Below are 19,346 nucleotides of genomic sequence, written 5' to 3'. Positions count from 1 at the left end.
GAAAGGACACATATCCTGGGAAATCTCTCGGCATTCGATATTTTGTTGCTCTCATCTTGTTGCTCCAGAAATAATCTAGCAAGTAATAATCCACAATGCATGGTGGTGGTGCATGGTGATAAATTCACAAACATGCCATCATTTATTTATAATTATATTTATATATATATCAGTTTATGATCATATATCAGCTAGATATAAACAGTCTCTTTTTTTTCACTCTTGTTTTTATTCACAGCTTGTCATGTTACCTGAAAATGCATCTGTAATACTATCTATGAGGAAATGCGACCACTTGAGGATCACGGAAACCCCACGATAACGCACAAGGAAGAACATTTTGCATAATTTGACATTAAAAATGCTACGATCTTCTCAGCAGTGATACCGGCCTTTAAAATGTGGTGCTCTGTGATTTAGGAATGAGCTTGTTTTTGAGGCTACTTTTAGTGGCCATTGCTCTGAATTACACGAAGGGTGCCAATACTTTGAAATAAAACGTGTTGGGTTTGTCAAGGACAAAAGTTGTATGATCCATCAGAAAGACAAAATCCAAACAGTGTTTTACGGGAAATAGTGCACTAGGTGCTTGCTAACATTCTGTAGACGTCTACAGTAATACGTCCGCTAGAGACATACGTCCTTACCGATCCCCACATATAAAGCATCAGTTCACACACGCACTGCCAGCGCAAAACCATCTGACGTTCTGACTCCACACACAGACACACACACAGAAAGACGAAATGAAGATGAAACACAATAGAACTCAAGCGGCCCTTGAGGCAAAGAGCACTTCCAGCAAATTAGCGACAAATTGAGAGGGGAAAAGGAGGAGAATTAGAATCCTGGCTGAAGTGGAGGGAGAGGAGTGTGAAACAAGATAGAGAATGGTGGCAGGAAAAAGGAGGGGGGGGCGGCGGTGGTGGTGGTTGTGTGAATCAGATTTTCTATGACAATGTGCTTAAGATTGCCGTTTCAAAGGAAGAACAGATCATCCGTCAAAACTAATGGTGCTGTCCTGCAGGGAAATGCAACAGCCCAGAGGAGGCCGTTTATTAAAGAAGAGGGGGTTTGGAAGGAGGGATAGGTACTGTACTTACAGCTCCAAACCTCTACATACCGGTATAAATGCTCCGAATCCAGTCCCAGATACCATCAGCACAGGGGGACAAATAAATTTAAAACGTCACTGGTGAATATAAACGTAGTACGGCTGTCTGAGGTCACGAATATCGCTTCAATTAATCTGCAGCTTGAAATCCTAAGCCTGAGTAGGACCAAGAGCAAGAGAGAAAGAGATATACGAAGAAGTGCTACTACATTGATACACATGAAAATAAAAGCCTCTTTCAACACAAAAGGTCACCAGGTTCAGTTACAGTCTGGTGTTATTAACTTTGTGGCGGAAAACAGCGCTTTTTATAGCCACGGACTCCTGATATGTGTAATGATACTGTAGTGTAACAGAAGCGAATTACAAAACCACGTCAGCACTTTCATGACAAATAAAAGGCTGAACAGCTTGTTCTAGTTGGGATGCTGATAGCAGGGAAAGCACATAAAGCCAAGAGCTGCAATGCTCCATGATTATTATTATGATTATGGCTTATTTCGTCCTAACTACACATATGGGCTTTTCTTTTTCAGTTGGACCAGGAATGTAGAAAATCTACGGGTTGCCTTTGTTCAAACTCTTCTTACCAAAAAGAAGCTTAAACCAAGATGGTTTCAACAATACCAAAAATCAGAAAAATGTCAAAAATAAGTCCTCTGATGAAAACAGACTGTTTTCATCAGAGGACTTATTTTCTCTTAGTTTCTCCCCAGTTATTGTTAGCACAGCCCCGGGAAAATCTCACCATACCACCTTTTCTCCATTCTGGTTGTTGTCAAATTTGTGTCCGCTTCTTTCTCATGGATAAAGTCAAGTATCATGGTGTCGACCCAGGAAGCACCTGAAGCACCTTGGCAGGAGAGACCTTTTTTACTGTAAGCGCTTGAAAGTGTGCTTCACCAAATGTGTAGCAGAAAAAGTCACGCCCATTTCAAGAGGCTGAAAGAGGCAACTGAGTTATCCAATCTGTCTGACCTAGTTGCTCCCTTTCCCTCTCCCTCTCATCTCTCCATTCTTCATCTCGCTGGGATCTGTGCTGTCTGACACGTGAAAACTTTAATACCATCAAAGACGCAGGAGAAATAGCCAAAAAGACAGGCTGGGTTTGAGGGGGGATATAAAAAGAAAAGCCTTCATCCCTTGCGATGGAGTTGAGTCCTGGCGTGGACTCACTAATGGCAGAAGAGCATCAGCATTCATGGAGCTTCCGCACGCGTCTCTCAGCACATCATAGGGGTTTAACTTCCCAATCCTGCCTTTCATTCACAATCTCTTTGCACTTTTCAGGCCTTTCCCACACTCCTTCTCTCCCCCAGAGGCACTACAAGGCGAATCACATGTTACTGAGCTTCACCAAAGCCTCGCAACTATGCTTTCCGCTGCATTAGCCGCAATGTTCACTCCGGTGAAGCATCCTCGACTGCTGTGTTTGTCTTGAGGAACACGAGATGGATTACACCGATTAGCTATGTATTAGTTTAGTATTGCTCAAAGAGGTCCAACTCTTATCAAACATCTCCTAATGGCTCATAGCTTCTGTGATAACCATCTCAGAAAAAAATGATCTTCTGCAATCATACAAAATAATGGCTTACGTGTTCCCAGTATCTAATTCAAACTCCACTATGAACAACCACTTATGAAACAAAGACAAAACTTTATGATCCCTTTTCCAAGCAGGACTGCAGAAGACCTTCTTGGAAAATGAGGTTTTACACCTCTGCATGCCACAGCTCAACTCCTCAGCCCTAATTTGTCTATGTGGTTTGGGCTGATCTGTTTGGCTAGCTTGGTCTGACCACATCAACACGAGGCCAGAACATGTGGGAGGCTCCTGGCAGCTGAGTACCAGTCCAATAGCATGGCACATGGCTGAGTGTTCTCCAAAAACAGAAACTGCTTGCTTCGGAGCAAGACATCCTCCAGAAACAGATTCCACAGCCTCATTCCAGACCTAATGCAATCTAAAATCTGTGTGCACTTCCAGAATCTGTTCCTGAAGCTAATATTTTAGACAAACAATAACTGATTTCTGATTTCAGTGCGAACATAACAGCCTTCAAAAGATAAAATCCTCCCCAAATAGAACATAAAGCCATAAGAACCTGTCTCCAGAAACAGAACCTGTATTGAGATATAACCTTCTCAACATACACAACCAGTCTCAAGAGAGAACATAATCTGGAAACAGATCCTGTCTTCAGAGCTAATGTTCTTCAAAAACATAACCTGCCTTCAGAGATAGCATTCTCCAAAAACAGGCCCTGGCTCCAGAGCTAAAATTTAGGTCTAAAATTCTAAAGAAACAAAACCAAACTGTAGACCTAATGTTCTCCAGAAACAAAAACTATCTCCAGAGTTAACACTTTCCAGGAACAGAGTCTGCTTTAAATGGAGCCATTCCAAAATACAAGGGCTTTTTGCAGAGGTGAATATCCAGAAAATGCTTTAAATAAACTTATGTAAACAGAGCTGGTTTTGAGAGCTTAACACCTTCTAGAAATAAAACACAGAAGGAATTAGGTCTTCCAGAAACAGACTCTGTTTCCTTCAATGCCAAAGACCCTTCGAAATCAATCCTGCTTGCTGAACGTGTTCTCCGGAATCAGAACCTGCTTTCCTTAGAGCAGGCTTCCAGAAATATTGTCTTCTGGACATTATGGAACTGCCTTTAAAGATAAAGATAAACAACCTCCAGATAATCTGGCTCTATGATCAAAGACTGTTCTGAGAGGAAAAATTTCAAGAAACAATCCTGTTTCAAGAGTTAATTCTTTTCAGTGCCCTTTGAATTGAATCTTCCTGCTTCCTACATGCAGAATAGAACAAAACCTGCACGCTTGCTCTCCAAACCAAAGGGCCTTTAAGGAACAGCACCTGACTCAGACCTAAACAACCTGCAGAAACAGACAACTCTTCCTGAGCTGCTGCTGTCCAGAACAAGAGCTGTTTTTTATCAGTTATATGTCCTTCAGGAACAGAATCTGTATCGAGAGATAACGTTCTCCAGAAACAGAACCAGTTACAAGAGATAATGTTCCCCAGAAACAGAACCTGTGTCAGACCCAAACAACCTGCAGAAACAGACCCCTATTCCCCGAGATGCCGTTGTCCAGAACCAGGGCTGTTTTTTGTCAGTTATATGTCCTTCAGAAACAGTGCCTGTTTTCTTCATAGACGAAAAAAAGCTACGTCTGGTTCCTTCAGAGCCTAAACAACTTCTGGGAACTGCTTTGAGAGATAACAGCCTCTGGAAAAAGAGACTTAATTTACTTGTTGATTTAAAATATAAACTTTGTAGGAAGTCAAGAGAATAAACAGGATTTTTGAAGCGACTGGTCCTCTTTACTAATTGATTCTTTACACACAAAACGACCATCATATGCTGAGCTGGAACTTTGAGTGAAACTAACACTTTACAGAGGAATCCTTTGACGTGCAGTATGCTTCTGTAGTCATTTGTAGGTTTGCTGCAAATATAGTGTGTATAGGTTGGGGGAAAAAGCACAAAGCAAGGAACAATTGGCGCACAAGCAACCCAAGCAATCCGTAACTGGTTTAAGTTGTGCATTAATTGTAGATCTGACAGTTTGACACCATCAGGACCCAGTAGGGCGACACAGCACTATGTTAAGCCCCGTAACAATAGCACCATTGTCACAAACACAATCCACTGCATTGTGTGTGTGGGATTTTTTTTTTTTGTACACTCCACATTGACACACTCCGGTCCTCTAAAAACGTCCAGTCCTTCTGCTGTCCTCTCCCAAAAAAACAATCTGTTCCAAGTACCATGCGGGAAAGAAAATAAGTTAAATAAACCATCAGAAACTCTGAAAAAAGAAATAAATAATTTTTGCCAGGAGATGTTGAGTCACTATCAGGCTTTTTTCTCTTGGTTTTTCCATTCTGTTTTCTGCAGTTCGTCTTATAAGGAAGCAGAGCGGGGGAACGTTTTTACTTTTTTTCTGATGGAACTGGTGTGTCGGAAGAATTGATTGAGACAGAATAGTGTAACACGTACCCACTTGTCGGAGTAAACAGTGATTAAGCACATTGTAAATGATTGTTTATATCACAAATGCTGGATTTTGATTGGTCAGAATGTGTTGGTTCATTATCTATAACAGCAGCTCTTTCAACAGCAGCTCCAAATGCATAATGTTAGGATACTGACAACATACTCTGTAAAGAAACTGGTAAAACATTATTTCTGTGATTAATGTAAGCCTATGCACAGGTAATGCTTACTCTGCTATACGGCAGGTGAGGTAGGTATGAATTATTTGTTAACACAAAAGAGTGCGATGCAGTGGCACTTTAGTGCGTTCAGTTCTGGTGCCTCATCATCTTAACAGATTTCTCTTAATATCTACGCCAACAACATTGTGCTCGTCATCCCATAGCTCTCTATCTCGCTCACTAATTGCATGCTGGATTTCGCATCAATACAAGGGCCACCATCTCTGGGAAATGGTGCACGACAACTCGTGCTTTTGAGTCGCTGACAATGAATCATGACTGTTTGTGTCACTTTTATGTCTGATGTCTGTTGTCGTAATAACAGAGCCATGACATCAGGGCAACACAACAACCCGTAACTTCTCGTTCTCACTGAAATAATGAATAAATTCATCAACCACCAGAAAGATCAGCATGATAAACAATATCTGATGTGGTTGAGGGTGGGAGGTGAACTTTAAAAACAACATGTCAGTATGAGAAATGTTGCTGATGAGAATGACAGGAGGAGCAGATCGTGTAAGCAAGGAGTTTTGGAGAAGAAGGAAAGAATGAATACCTGGAAGCTGGAACCTGTTGGCTCCGCCCACCGGCGTATCTCGACTGATCGAGTTCTTCTCGCCGGTTCGGTTCTGATGAGCGGTGATGCTGTTACTCCAGGGTGTCGTGCCGGCGTTTTTCTTGCTCTGTGCGCGCGCGCGTGTGTGTGTGTGTGTGTGTGTGTGTGTGTGTGTGTGTGTGTGTGTGTGTGTGTGTAACCCTCCCCGTGCGCAAGTGACCTCCAAATGGGAAACAGGAAAGCAGGCTTAGAAACGGCGCGCGCGTTGGAAAGCCTCGGACGGAGAGACGGGAAGTGGGGACGGAGCTCTGCGCGAGGCTGAGGAAGCGACAGCGGCCATTTGGAGTCACGTGCCTGCGTGTGCAAGCGTGTGTGTATCTGCGTGTGTATGTGTTTTGTGAAATCCGACGCGCGCGATTGACCCCGCCTCCTCCCTTCTCCGTTTTCCTCTCGCGCAGCGCCGGTCCGTCTGGCGGAGGAGTGTCCCCGTTAACCCCTTGTCTCAATTTCTGAGGTTACATAATAGCCTAATATCCAGCTGCTGTTCCACCGGACTGCTGTTTTAACCCAGCGCTCAGACTCCAGGTTGAAGACATGACCATCAACAGCAGAACAGCATCAGCTGAGAAATGTCTGATAAATCTGATCTGAAACTTTTAGCATCTGTTTTATTTCTTAACCTGTGGCCTGTCAGGATGGACGTGTTCATGGATAAAGCACTTTTATACGTCGCTACGGATAAAAAGCGTCTGTCAAATATGCCACCAAAACATAACACTGTCGCAGGTCACGGCACCATAGCTAGGAGGCGTGGCTTGTTTGATTGACAAGCTCTCAAAACAAAGCATCCCTTCTACTGAATATACGTTCCAGCAAAACAATTATCAATACTGCAAGCTTCAAGTTTCATGATTTAATTAAGTAACATGGAAGTAACACGTAATAACACGTGAATGTGTTGTGTGTGTTTTTTAAGTGAGTTAAAAACGTGTTATGTCCCTAAAATTGCAATAACTGCAAGGGGCAGAATAAAAATAAACAAATTGTGCAGAAATAAAAAAAATAATAATAATTTCTGTTTTTTTGTTTGTTTGTCCGACCCCGGATAAGCGGTAGAAAATGGACGGATGGATGGAAGTTCAATAAATGAATTCTGAAGAAAAATCAAAAGGAAATGATAATAAAAAAAACGATGGCAAAATCACGTGAAAAGCACACAAATATGTGTAAATTTAAAAAATGTAAAAAAAAAAAAAAAAAAGTATAATATCTAAAACATCCATTAATTGTCATGTGCAAGTTCACATTTTTTATGTGAATCGTGTGATTATTTGCAGCTTAAATAAGAAATGCCCTCACTACACAGAGTGGCTAAAACACTCTCTGACATCATGTGATAATATAATCCTCATAAACCTTCTGGAGTTATTTTAAATCCAAAACGAGACAGCTTTACACTTTCTGACATTTCATTACGAGATGTCCTGCTGAAGTCACAGAGGCTGTTAAGAACTGGAGAGAGACTTTTAAACATTAGCGTTAACATTAGCATTAACCCCCTGTTGAGAAAAATTACCGAAACCATTACAGTTGGCTTGTGTCATTTTTATGGTCAGTGATTTGGTGCATTTTGGGCTTTTCCCTAATGACTCTGTCTCATAATTAAATTGTAAATTGTAATAATGGTTTAACAGTTGACCTGTGACTGATTCTGTAGTCTTTTAATAGTTATTTTTACAGAACAAGAAAACAGGATGTCACTGAATAAACAGCATTTTTTTGCTGTAATTTCTTTTTCGGGATTTATTTCTTTTTACTTTCTTTTTAAATAGTGTAGCTTTCATTCAGCATGTAACAGTGTGTTAGTGTATTTCAGCATATTGCAGTATGTTACAGTGTGTTAGTGTATTTCAGCATATTGCAGTATGTTACAGTGTGTTACAGCATGTAACAGTGTGTTAGTGTATTTCAGCATATTGCAGTATGTTACAGTGTGTTACAGCATGTAACAGTGTGTTAGTGTATTTCAGCATACTGCAGTGTGTTACAGTGTGTTACAGCATGTAACAGTGTGTTAGTGTATTTCAGCATATTGCAGTGTGTTACAGTGTGTTACAGCATGTAACAGTGTGTTTGTGTATTTCAGCATACTGCAGTGTGTTACAGTGTGTTACAGCATGTAACAGTGTGTTAGTGTATTTCAGCATACTGCAGTGTGTTACAGTGTGTTAGTGTATTTCAGCATACTGCAGTGTGTTACAGTGTGTTAGTGTATTTCAGCATACTGCAGTGTGTTACAGTGTGTTAGTGTATTTCAGCATACTGCAGTGTGTTACAGTGTGTTACAGCATGTAACAGTGTGTTTGTGTATTTCAGCATACTGCAGTGTGTTACAGTGTGTTACAGCATGTAACAGTGTGTTTGTGTATTTCAGCATACTGCAGTGTGTTACAGTGTGTTACAGCATGTTACAGTGTGTTAGTGTATTTCAGCATATTGCAGTGTGTTACAGTGTGTTACAGCATGTAACAGTGTGTTAGTGTATTTCAGCATACTGCAGTGTGTTACAGTGTGTTACAGCATGTAACAGTGTGTTTGTGTATTTCAGCATACTGCAGTGTGTTACAGTGTGTTAGTGTATTTCAGCATACTGCAGTGTGTTACAGTGTGTTAGTGTATTTCAGCATACTGCAGTGTGTTACAGTGTGTTACAGTGTGTTAGTGTATTTCAGCATACTGCAGTGTGTTACAGTGTGTTACAGTGTGTTAGTGTATTTCAGCATATTGCAGTGTGTTACAGTGTGTTAGTGTATTTCAGTATACTGCAGTGTGTTACAGTGTGTTAGTGTATTTCAGTATACTGCAGTGTGTTACAGTGTGTTAGTGTATTTCAGTATACTGCAGTGTGTTACAGTGTGTTACAGCATGTTACAGTGTGTTAGTGTATTTCAGCATACTGCAGTGTGTTACAGTGTGTTACAGCATGTAACAGTGTGTTAGTGTATTTCAGCATACTGCAGTGTGTTACAGTGTGTTACAGCATGTAACAGTGTGTTAGTGTATTTCAGCATATTGCAGTATGTTACAGTGTGTTACAGCATGTAACAGTGTGTTAGTGTATTTCAGCATACTGCAGTGTGTTACAGTGTGTTACAGCATGTAACAGTGTGTTAGTGTATTTCAGCATACTGCAGTGTGTTACAGTGTGTTACAGCATGTAACAGTGTGTTTGTGTATTTCAGCATACTGCAGTGTGTTACAGTGTGTTACAGCATGTAACAGTGTGTTAGTGTATTTCAGCATACTGCAGTGTGTTACAGTGTGTTAGTGTATTTCAGCATACTGCAGTGTGTTACAGTGTGTTAGTGTATTTCAGCATACTGCAGTGTGTTACAGTGTGTTAGTGTATTTCAGCATACTGCAGTGTGTTACAGTGTGTTACAGCATGTAACAGTGTGTTTGTGTATTTCAGCATACTGCAGTGTGTTACAGTGTGTTACAGCATGTAACAGTGTGTTTGTGTATTTCAGCATACTGCAGTGTGTTACAGTGTGTTACAGCATGTTACAGTGTGTTAGTGTATTTCAGCATATTGCAGTGTGTTACAGTGTGTTACAGCATGTAACAGTGTGTTAGTGTATTTCAGCATACTGCAGTGTGTTACAGTGTGTTACAGCATGTAACAGTGTGTTAGTGTATTTCAGCATACTGCAGTGTGTTACAGTGTGTTAGTGTATTTCAGCATACTGCAGTGTGTTACAGTGTGTTAGTGTATTTCAGCATACTGCAGTGTGTTACAGTGTGTTACAGTGTGTTAGTGTATTTCAGCATACTGCAGTGTGTTACAGTGTGTTACAGTGTGTTAGTGTATTTCAGCATACTGCAGTGTGTTACAGTGTGTTAGTGTATTTCAGCATACTGCAGTGTGTTACAGTGTGTTAGTGTATTTCAGCATACTGCAGTGTGTTACAGTGTGTTAGTGTATTTCAGCATACTGCAGTATGTCTGTCATGACGTGAGAATAAAAGGGACCCAAACGCAGGATGGCAAAAATAACAGGGTTTAATAACGGAAAACATGAAACATAACACGACTAGACTGGACAAAGACAACAGTTGATTCCGCCACACTGAGACTCAGCAGGATGGCTGTAGCTCGGACCGGCTCATCGTGGGAGCATTTTTGTGTTTTTTTCCACCCTTGGACTTCGTGGGTTTGGTGACATCAATCCTCATTTTTTCGGTGAGGGACGCCGCTCGGCATCCGTTTTCTCTGCAGGGGGCGCCGCCTCACTTCCGGGTTGAGGGCCATGTCACCAGCCTGAGTTTTGTTTTGTTTTTTCGGTGTCCTGTGACATCACCTCGCATTTGTCCAGTGGGGGGCGTCGCTTCACATTTGGTTTCCGTGGAGGACGTCGCTCCACTTCCTGTCCGTGGAGGGTGTTGCAGGCCCGTATTTTTTGCCCCTATAGATTTTCTGTTTTGTGGAGGATTTTTTTTCCACCCCGCCCTCCCTCCCCGTTCCTGGTGTCTGAGAGGTGAGCCTGGCCGTGGTGAGTCGGGGGCTGTGATCGGCCCTCCCAGCTCGGCTGTGGCCGTCGCTCGTTCCCCCTGCTCGGCTGTGGACGTCGCTCGTTCCCCCTGCTCGGCTGTGGACGTCGCTCGTTCCCCCTGCTCGGCTTTGGCCCTTCGCTCGTTCCCCCTGCTCGGCTGTGGACGTCGCTCGTTCCCCCTGCTCGGTTGTGGACGTCGCTCGTTCCCCCTGCTCGGCTGTGGACGTCGCTCGTTCCCCCTGCTCGGCTGTGGACGTCGCTCGTTCCCCCTGCTCGGCTGTGGACGTCGCTCGTTCCCCCTGCTCGGCTGTGGACGTCGCTCGTTCCCCCTGCTCGGCTGTGAGCACCTTGCTCCCGTTGTGTAAGTGTGTTTCACCATGTTACAGTGTTACGTTGTGTAAGTGTGTTTCACCATGTTACAGTGTGTTACGTTGTGTAAGTGTGTTTCACCATGTTACAGTGTTACGTTGTGTAAGTGTGTTTCACCATGTTACAGTGTGTTACGTTGTGTAAGTGTGATTCAGCATGTTACAGTGTGTTACGTTGTGTAAGTGTGATTCAGCATGTTACAGTGTGTTACGTTGTGTAAGTGTGTTTCACCATGTTACAGTGTGTTACGTTGTGTAAGTGTGTTTCACCATGTTACAGTGTGTTACGTTGTGTAAGTGTGTTTCACCATGTTACAGTGTGTTACGTTGTGTAAGTGTGTTTCACCATGTTACAGTGTGGTACGTTGTGTAAGTGTGTTTCACCATGTTACAGTGTGTTACGTTGTGTAAGTGTGTTTCACCATGTTACAGTGTGTTACGTTGTGTAAGTGTGTTTCACCATGTTACAGTGTGTTACGTTGTGTTTGAGCATATTGTAGTGTGCTACATTGTTAGTGTGTCTCACCATGTTACAGTGTGTTACTTGTTTTTTTAGCATATGATAGCAGGTTACAGTGTGGTTCTGTATTTCAGCATGTTACACTGTTTTTCTGTGTTACAGTGTGTTTTATATGTTTCACTGGGTGTTGACATGTTACAGAGTGTTTCAGTGTTTCACTTTTTGGACAAGCCAGTGTTTTGCTCGTTACTGCCTCGCACCTCTGCCTATTTCAGGAGTAACCTTACACTGCGTGATCACACTGATACTCACAAGCTTCTCCTATTGCTACAACACCCCATATATCACAGCCAGAGATGGAGGTTAGTAAACACACACACACACACACACACACACACACACACACACACACACACACACACACACACACACACACACACACACACACACACACACACACAGAGCCCTGCCGAGCAGTGACCCACCCAATACAAACATTTTTGGTATCTTAGCTAACACACCAGTGCTGAGTGGACAAATAGAGGATCAGAGTTGCTAGCGCACGCGGTCTTCCTTCCCTCTCTGACGTGAATACACTCTTACTAGATTGGACTTTCTGAGAGAAATTGAAAGCTTTAGATGATGATTACTCATAATTATGTTACAAAATATTACCCTCTAGTTTGGGGTCAAATAACCTGTAAGGAGTCTTACAGTGTCAGTGCTTTGTAACCAGCAGTTAAATCAGTTATCTTTGGGAAACTGCTGTAGTTTTATGGGAAATTAATCAACTTCACTGTGATAAAAGGAGTTCATTCATTACCTGACATTACTATGAAGAGGTCCATAAAGTTTGGGAAAAGTTTTTTTTTCCATTTCCATTAAGATTGTGTTTTTTGTTTATAAATGACGAGAAGCAGTGTGACATGAATGACCTAGAAAGACTCGAGAGCGGCAGATAGTCGAGAGTTGCTTGTGTACAGCGCTAAAAGAGCATGAAGTCCCAGAAGAGTCATCCCACACGCTTGAAACCAACCCTAGACACCACATCCATCCCTCCTGAATAACCAGAATGCCATGAGTCCCGCCTCTCTGCTCAGAAAACGTGTATTTACTTCAATTTCTCTTCTGCCAAGTCCTAGTGGTGCATTATCTAATTCGACCACAGCCTGCCAGCACCACAGCTTTACAGTTGTGTTGGAGCAGCAAAGTACAGCATGGTTTTGTGTGTGTGTGTGTGTGTGTGTGTGTGTGTGTGTGTGTGTGTATGTGTGTGTGTGCACATGCATGTTTTGTTTCCAATTTTGCTGTGCGTGTTGCACTCAAGCCCAGATTTCAGACTTGGAGATCTTTATCAGTGTGGATAAAGGTTATGGAGGCATATGACCTGGAAAAAAAAACACAGCTGTAAAGAAAAAAGAAGAGATAACAATCACTCTTCTCCCTCACACACACACACACACACACACACACACACACACACACACACACACACACACACACACACACACAAAATGAAACTTTAATATGCCTCAATTTTCGTCCATTCACTCCTTTCTCAATCTCCTGTTAAAAAAGTAAAAAAAAATACATAAAATAATAAAAAATAAAAAACATAAGCTGGCCGATTATTCAAACTCTTGACAGCCGAGCCCTTTCGCGGGATATCGGCCATCCGAAAACATGTGGTAAGCCTTGTGGAATGTCTCGAATGACTCCCAGATGTGGGCTGCGAGACGGATTTAACCCTTTCTTGTCATTTCTATAACAGGATCTGCTGTAAAAAAAAAAAAAAAAAAAAGACAGCCTCCCATCACTAATGCAGTCTAGTGCAGTCCATATCAATCCATTTAGCTTCTCCTCCATCTGTGTTTCCTGCACAGACTCTCATGCTAAAGATTTATTCTCCAGTCCATATGCACCAGATCAGCTTGTTTTTTTTTTGTTTTAATGTTTTTTAACCACTGGATCGACTGTGGCTAGTGGCGCATAAAGTGCAGAAGTGGCACCTTTGTTTTGGTAGTAGTTTTTAGTTCTTTCATGAAAGAGTCACATATTAAATAAATAGTAATAATTCTCATGTAAAAACATGCGAAAAACAAATCACACAACAACCCATTTATTTATTTATTTTTGGCCAAAAATTCATTTTCTTCAACGTTCAGTCTAACTATGGTGAAGAGGAGGTGGCTCGACCGTCTCCATGGATTTGGAGACAGAAAAACAACTAAAGAAGGATTGCTTGTGTGATGACGCTCAGAAGCTCTGCTTTTTACAAAACAAATCTCACCTATTGTGAAATCAGCTTTGTTCTGGATTAACGCATCGTCTCCATTTCTCAACATTTCATTGTGTCCACCTCCTTATGCTCTGTTTGCTCTGCACGCCCTGCTATGCGTCTGATCTTTTGTGTGACATCGTCTCCAAGAGCTGGAGTGTGTGCTTTCAGCTTGACGCACCTTCAATCTACAGAAACCTCCAGCAGTTGCAAACCGAGAAAGACGAAACACACCACAACGACACCACGAAAGCACTTATACTCTTGGCCGATTGGCCCATCAATCTCATACTATAAAAATATTCGATTTCAACCTAAAAACATCTTAGATTTAGATCATACCCAAGACGCAGGTTCATGTGTAGATTATGAATTGGTGGGTTTGATTATTCATTAATCTTAATTATCTTGCTATCAGAATTCAAATTTTATTTATTTTTTCAGTTCATTTTATACGGTCAATGTAGTGTTTTAAATAAACTTTGCACAATAACCTGAATGTTAGATTAATAAGATGGAAGATTTTTTTTTATTAGTATTATTAAAAAAGCAGGTCTGTAGGGCCATCTGTAGAAACACTTTACAAAGAAGACTGAAAATACATCTATCGTGTGTCATGGACACAAAATAGTTTTTCATTTAACACACAAAGAGTCAAGGTGATGAAGATCTGAACTGATTTCTTAATCGTTTTTGACAAAGTTCGTCATCATGACATCAGCAAAACCCAAATCAGTTACATCAAACAGCTGTAATGAAGAAACAGACATGAGTGGTGTTGGGTATTATATTACAGGAGGAAATATACATTACAGTGATGTAAGTGTCAATGACACTTCCTGTAATGACTATAAAAATGACAAGAAGCTTTTGTATAATTTACACCAATCTCCAAATATTTCCAATTTAAATACAGTACAATAGCAGTATCAGAGATCTGGGTATATTACCAGTACCTAAGACATCTAATTCTTAGTAATAAAGCAATCTTGGGGTGTTTCCAAAAACAGCAAAAAGTGAAAAATGACAACAAATTTGGATAGACGGCAGCAGATTCAGTCAAACGGCAGTAAATTTGAATCACAACAGAAAAATCTGAATCACAACCACAAAGTTGAAGTCATGACAGAAAATCGTAAACACGACAGCAAAATCAGAAACATGACAGAAAACCGCAAACACGACAGAAAACTCTGAAACACAACAGCAAGTTCCGAAACACGACAGCAAACAAAGAAGCGTGACAGCAAGTTGGTACCAGGCCACCAAATTCAGGCACAATGTCAAGTCAAGTCAAGACAAGACATTCAAGAAATATTTATTGTCATTTCAACCATATATAGCTGTCGCAGTACACAGTGACATGAGACGGCGTTTCTCCAGGACCGTGGTGCTACATAAAACAAAGGAGCTAAGGACTTAAGTTAGTCCCTGATACATAAAGTGCATCTCTGCAACCTGGTGCAAACAGTGCAGGACAAAAGACAAAAAGACAGTGCAGGAAAAAAGACGATGCAAAGAAAAAACACAAGACATCACACAAAACACAATACACAAAAGCAATCAATATGACGTGTGCAGAAATACTGGAATGAACACATTAGTATTATAGCAGCAGTTACATGAGGTATTGTAATGAGTGCAAAACAGCAACGGACTGAAATGTGTGACAGCATGTGCAAAGAGCAAAAACAGTGTGCAAAACAGCATGTAAACATAAATGTGTTGTTGTGTTTCTGTTATCTGTTGCATTTTTCTGTTTGTTAATGCATTTTTGAAACCTTAGTTTTGCAAATTCATACAACAGATAAACATTCAGACAGGTAGCGTCTGCTGCTTTACATTCACCCAACGTGTTACCTGCCCTCTACCACATCCATGAGATTCAAAACCCCTCAGATTGATTAATGTCATTCTGATTGACAGGGAAGCGAGTAAGAAACTGTCACTCCTAACCAGAGAAGAAGAAGAAACACATTTTGTTAAAATCAACCATCTTTGACTTCTTAAGTAGAGCCGTCGCAATTAAACCTTCGGTCATGATCGGGTTTTGTTTTGAATAGTAACAGTTTGAATCAGTGTTGTCAAGACAATTGGCCTCGTCTCTCTGAGACGAGGAATGAGACGAAGACGAGTGCTGTGTGATGTTCCAGATGTCTTCCAGAGACTTCAGTTAAAATGTGAAAAGGCTATAAAAAGTGCCTCGTTCCCACACAACACATGCTGGAGCAGTGTTTGGCGCAGCGCAGGACAGAGAAACGAGAAGCGAAGATGTTTTGAACTTACGATCAGACGAAATTCTAACTTATGATTTATCATGTCCTCAGTGGGAAAGAGAGAGAGGGAGAGAGAGAGAGAGAGAGAGAGAGAGAGAGAGAGAGAGAGAGAGAGAGATAAACAAATATGGTCACCAGTCCCAGGGAGGAGATGATGATTCAACTGATATCCTGAGAGGACCGAACTCAAGTGACCTCTCTCTCTCTCTCTCTCTCTCTCTCTCTCTCTCTCTCTCTCTCTAACATAGAGCAGTTGTCCAACATGCTAGTCAGCCATCCGGCTTTCTGGACTTGAGCCTGGTTGTGTGAGTGGAAACACACACACACACACACACACACACACACACTTGGAGGAAGGACGTCATAAAGCGGTGATGGAGGAGATGATGATGACGAAGGAATGGGAATAAGGGTGGATCCGACTTAAGTGTGTGTGTATGCACGGCATTGGGTGTGTGAAAAAAATGAAAAGAAGATAACTTGGACCTTCATGACCCCCTCCCTCCCTTCCACACACACACACACACACACACACACACACACACACACACACACACACACACACACACACACACACACACACACACACACACACACACACACACACACAGCCCATAAAGAAGGACTTCAGTACTCTTTTAAATGCCGAGTGAAAACAGCCGGTGGTCCAAAAACACTTAAGCCTCATGGAGTGTGCTGGAGAGAGCAATGCTCTGTAACAGGCCTGACAAAGACCCTCAACTGTATACACACACACACACACACACACACACATACACACAGCACAATAGGGAGCGTGAGCAAACACTCAGCCAGCAAAAACAGCCCGTGTGTGTTCTGGATCCATCCATGAATCGTTTTCCAGCTTGTAATAAACAGATTGAAGCTAGCTCTCTCTCTCTCTCTCTCTCTCTCTCTCTCTCTCTCTCTCTCTCTCTCTCTCTCTCTCTCTCTCTCTCTGGCTTTCTCTCTGTCTCTCTCTCTCTCTCTCACACACACACACACACACACACACACACACACACACACACACAAGCAATAAAATATATCTGTTTTGTGTCTTCACAGACAGATCTCAGAACTGTCTTAAAAGGCATGGTTAATAACTCTAATGAGTAAGCATGATTGACAGCCCCATGCGTGAGACTCCGCCTACGGATTGTTCAACCTTCATTAGATTAGATTAGATTCATGTAGCACAACCACCTCTACTCAGTATCTTTTCCTCGCTACACTAGCTTTCCATCACTGGGAACATTTTGCGATGTTACTTTTTGTTTAGAAACCTGCGTTTACTCGCTAGTGTTGACTACGGCACGCAGAGTAAAATAAACCTTTTAAGCATAAACACAGTTTAAATGAATGCTCAGAGGCGATGATGGAAAAGCTAACGTGAGCATTCATGAATCAAGGTAGAAAATGGAATGTGGGTGCTTCAGTTGCTGCACATTTGCTGCTCATCTGTATTAGTTAAGACATTCGCACAAGAAATCTTTACATGTATATTCACTTTTTTCTGTTCTATAAAATGAAAATGTTATGAGGAAGAAGAAGGCGTGTCTTGCCTATAGTGATCGTAAAAAAAAATGACTGTGAAGACTGTTGCGAAATCCCAGTGTCTTCACACGTGGTTTTGAAATTTCCTGTGACCTTTCAGATGAACCTTTGCACTTTAGTTTGCATCTAAGGTTATGCTAAATGCTAGCATGCAGTGACAGGCATCATAAGCTCAAAATGTGTTATAAGCTGTCTTAGTGAGCTGTCTTAGTGACCTGACCTGACATTTATATCCGTAAGACACACAATAATCGCGTTAAGGTGAGGTTTTTAACGTGACCTGGATGTTTGGCAAAAAAAGGGAAGGAAGTTCCTTAGATGCATGAAATGATGTTAACAGAAATACACACAACTCTAATTTTATACATTGCCTCGGATTTCATTTTTCTTCTCCCTCTTGCCTCAGCATGCTCCATGCGTATGTGAACGTAATGGCACATTAACAATGTTTCTGCAGGGCAGGATGAAGTCACTAATCAATTTCAACAAATCTAATTAAGTATTAATTAGGCCTCAGGCTGCAGGGGGCCTTAGAGAGGGCAGAGAAATGAGGGGGTGGGGGTGGGGGTTGCTGGGTGGAGAGACAGATATAGAGAATGAAGAAATGAAACTCTCCAGACAGAAACTTAAACCGAAGACCGATATTGATGCTTTATGGCATCTATAAACAAAGTAAATCTCACTGTAGTAATATATTAATGCACCAGGATCAGAGTTGATTTATGCCCCTTGTTTGAATCTGAAGATGAAGGTATAGACCAGGGGCATTTAATTTTATCTGCAAAGGGCCGGTGTGGATGCAGGTTTTCATTCCAACAAAGCAGAAGCCACAGCTGAGTCTACGTAAGCCAAGATGATCTGATTAAACAGGTGGAATTAGGTGTGGCTCTTGCTTGCATCATGTAGACTGGCCCTTTGTGGACAAGATTGGACACTCCCTGGTCTAGAGGTTCACCTCAGGATCTGTGCACGACATGAACATCTGCTCTAGGAGGCAGTGTAGCAGGAAACTAACCAGAATACATTAGACTGGCACATTGTTATTCCGGATGTTTCATTCAAACATTTCTCTCCCATGTACGTTTTATTGCTCCAAATCCTATATCCAGTGCTGCCTGATACATTTTCATGCTCCACCTACAGAGAATGTTATAATGTTATAATGCCTGGATTTTTCTTACCCACAAACTCCTGTTCTTTATTTACACGGACACTAGCATGTCTATATAGACAAGAGGATAAATTACCCACCTAGTTTATGTCAACCCAGTAAGTAACCCTTATGTAAATGTTGTTACCCTTGTATCAACCCCATTACCCTTCCATCAACTCTCCTACTCTCACATCAACCCTGTTACCCTCACTTTTATTACTTGTTAGCTACATTAGCTTTGTTGTGGGTAAGGGGGAGCAATGCAGACACGCAGCTCACTATTTTATAGCTGTGATGTTTTAGGGGCCGGAGAGAATTAGCTTGTACACACACACACACACACACACACACACACACACACACACACACACACACACACACACACACACACACACACACACACACACACAGGGACACAAATGGTTGTGTTATCTGTTATTCATGTAATATTCAAAGCTCAAGATCTTTTCCTCTCAGCTGGATTGGTTAATGTGGTTACTAAGTTTAGCATTTGCTCTGAAGCGCTAATTCTCTTTAAAAACAGTAGCGGCAAGACGACCGTTATGAGAAAGAGGAGGGGAAAAAACACACACACACAAACACACAAAGTGAGAAACCACAAAGAGGCTAAAATTGTCTAAAACCTCACACACACACACACACACACACACACACACACACACACACACACACACACACACACACACACACACACACACAGACGTTGCCTCTTCCCTTGAATTGCAATAAAATAAGCTACATAAAATGCAATTAAATCCCTAGG

At 41.7% G+C, this 19,346-nt stretch overlaps 1 protein-coding gene across 3 annotated transcripts in view; it reads right to left on the bottom strand.

Annotated features, from left to right (window-relative positions):
• raraa (retinoic acid receptor, alpha a) overlaps positions 1-6,602 on the bottom strand; it is a 77,546-nt gene extending 70,944 nt beyond the window's left edge. For all 3 annotated transcript variants that reach the window (XM_027176869.2, XM_027176872.2, XM_027176873.2), the window contains exon 1: positions 5,919-6,602. The gene's annotated coding sequence lies outside the window, so the exon portion shown is untranslated. The remainder of the gene's footprint in view (positions 1-5,918) is intronic.
• Positions 6,603-19,346: the final 12,744 nt, after the last annotated feature.

This window comes from Tachysurus fulvidraco, chromosome 8 (assembly GCF_022655615.1).
Source record: "Tachysurus fulvidraco isolate hzauxx_2018 chromosome 8, HZAU_PFXX_2.0, whole genome shotgun sequence".
In the NCBI taxonomy this organism is placed as follows: domain Eukaryota; kingdom Metazoa; phylum Chordata; class Actinopteri; order Siluriformes; family Bagridae; genus Tachysurus; species Tachysurus fulvidraco.
This window is presented reverse-complemented; position numbering and strand designations above follow the sequence as displayed.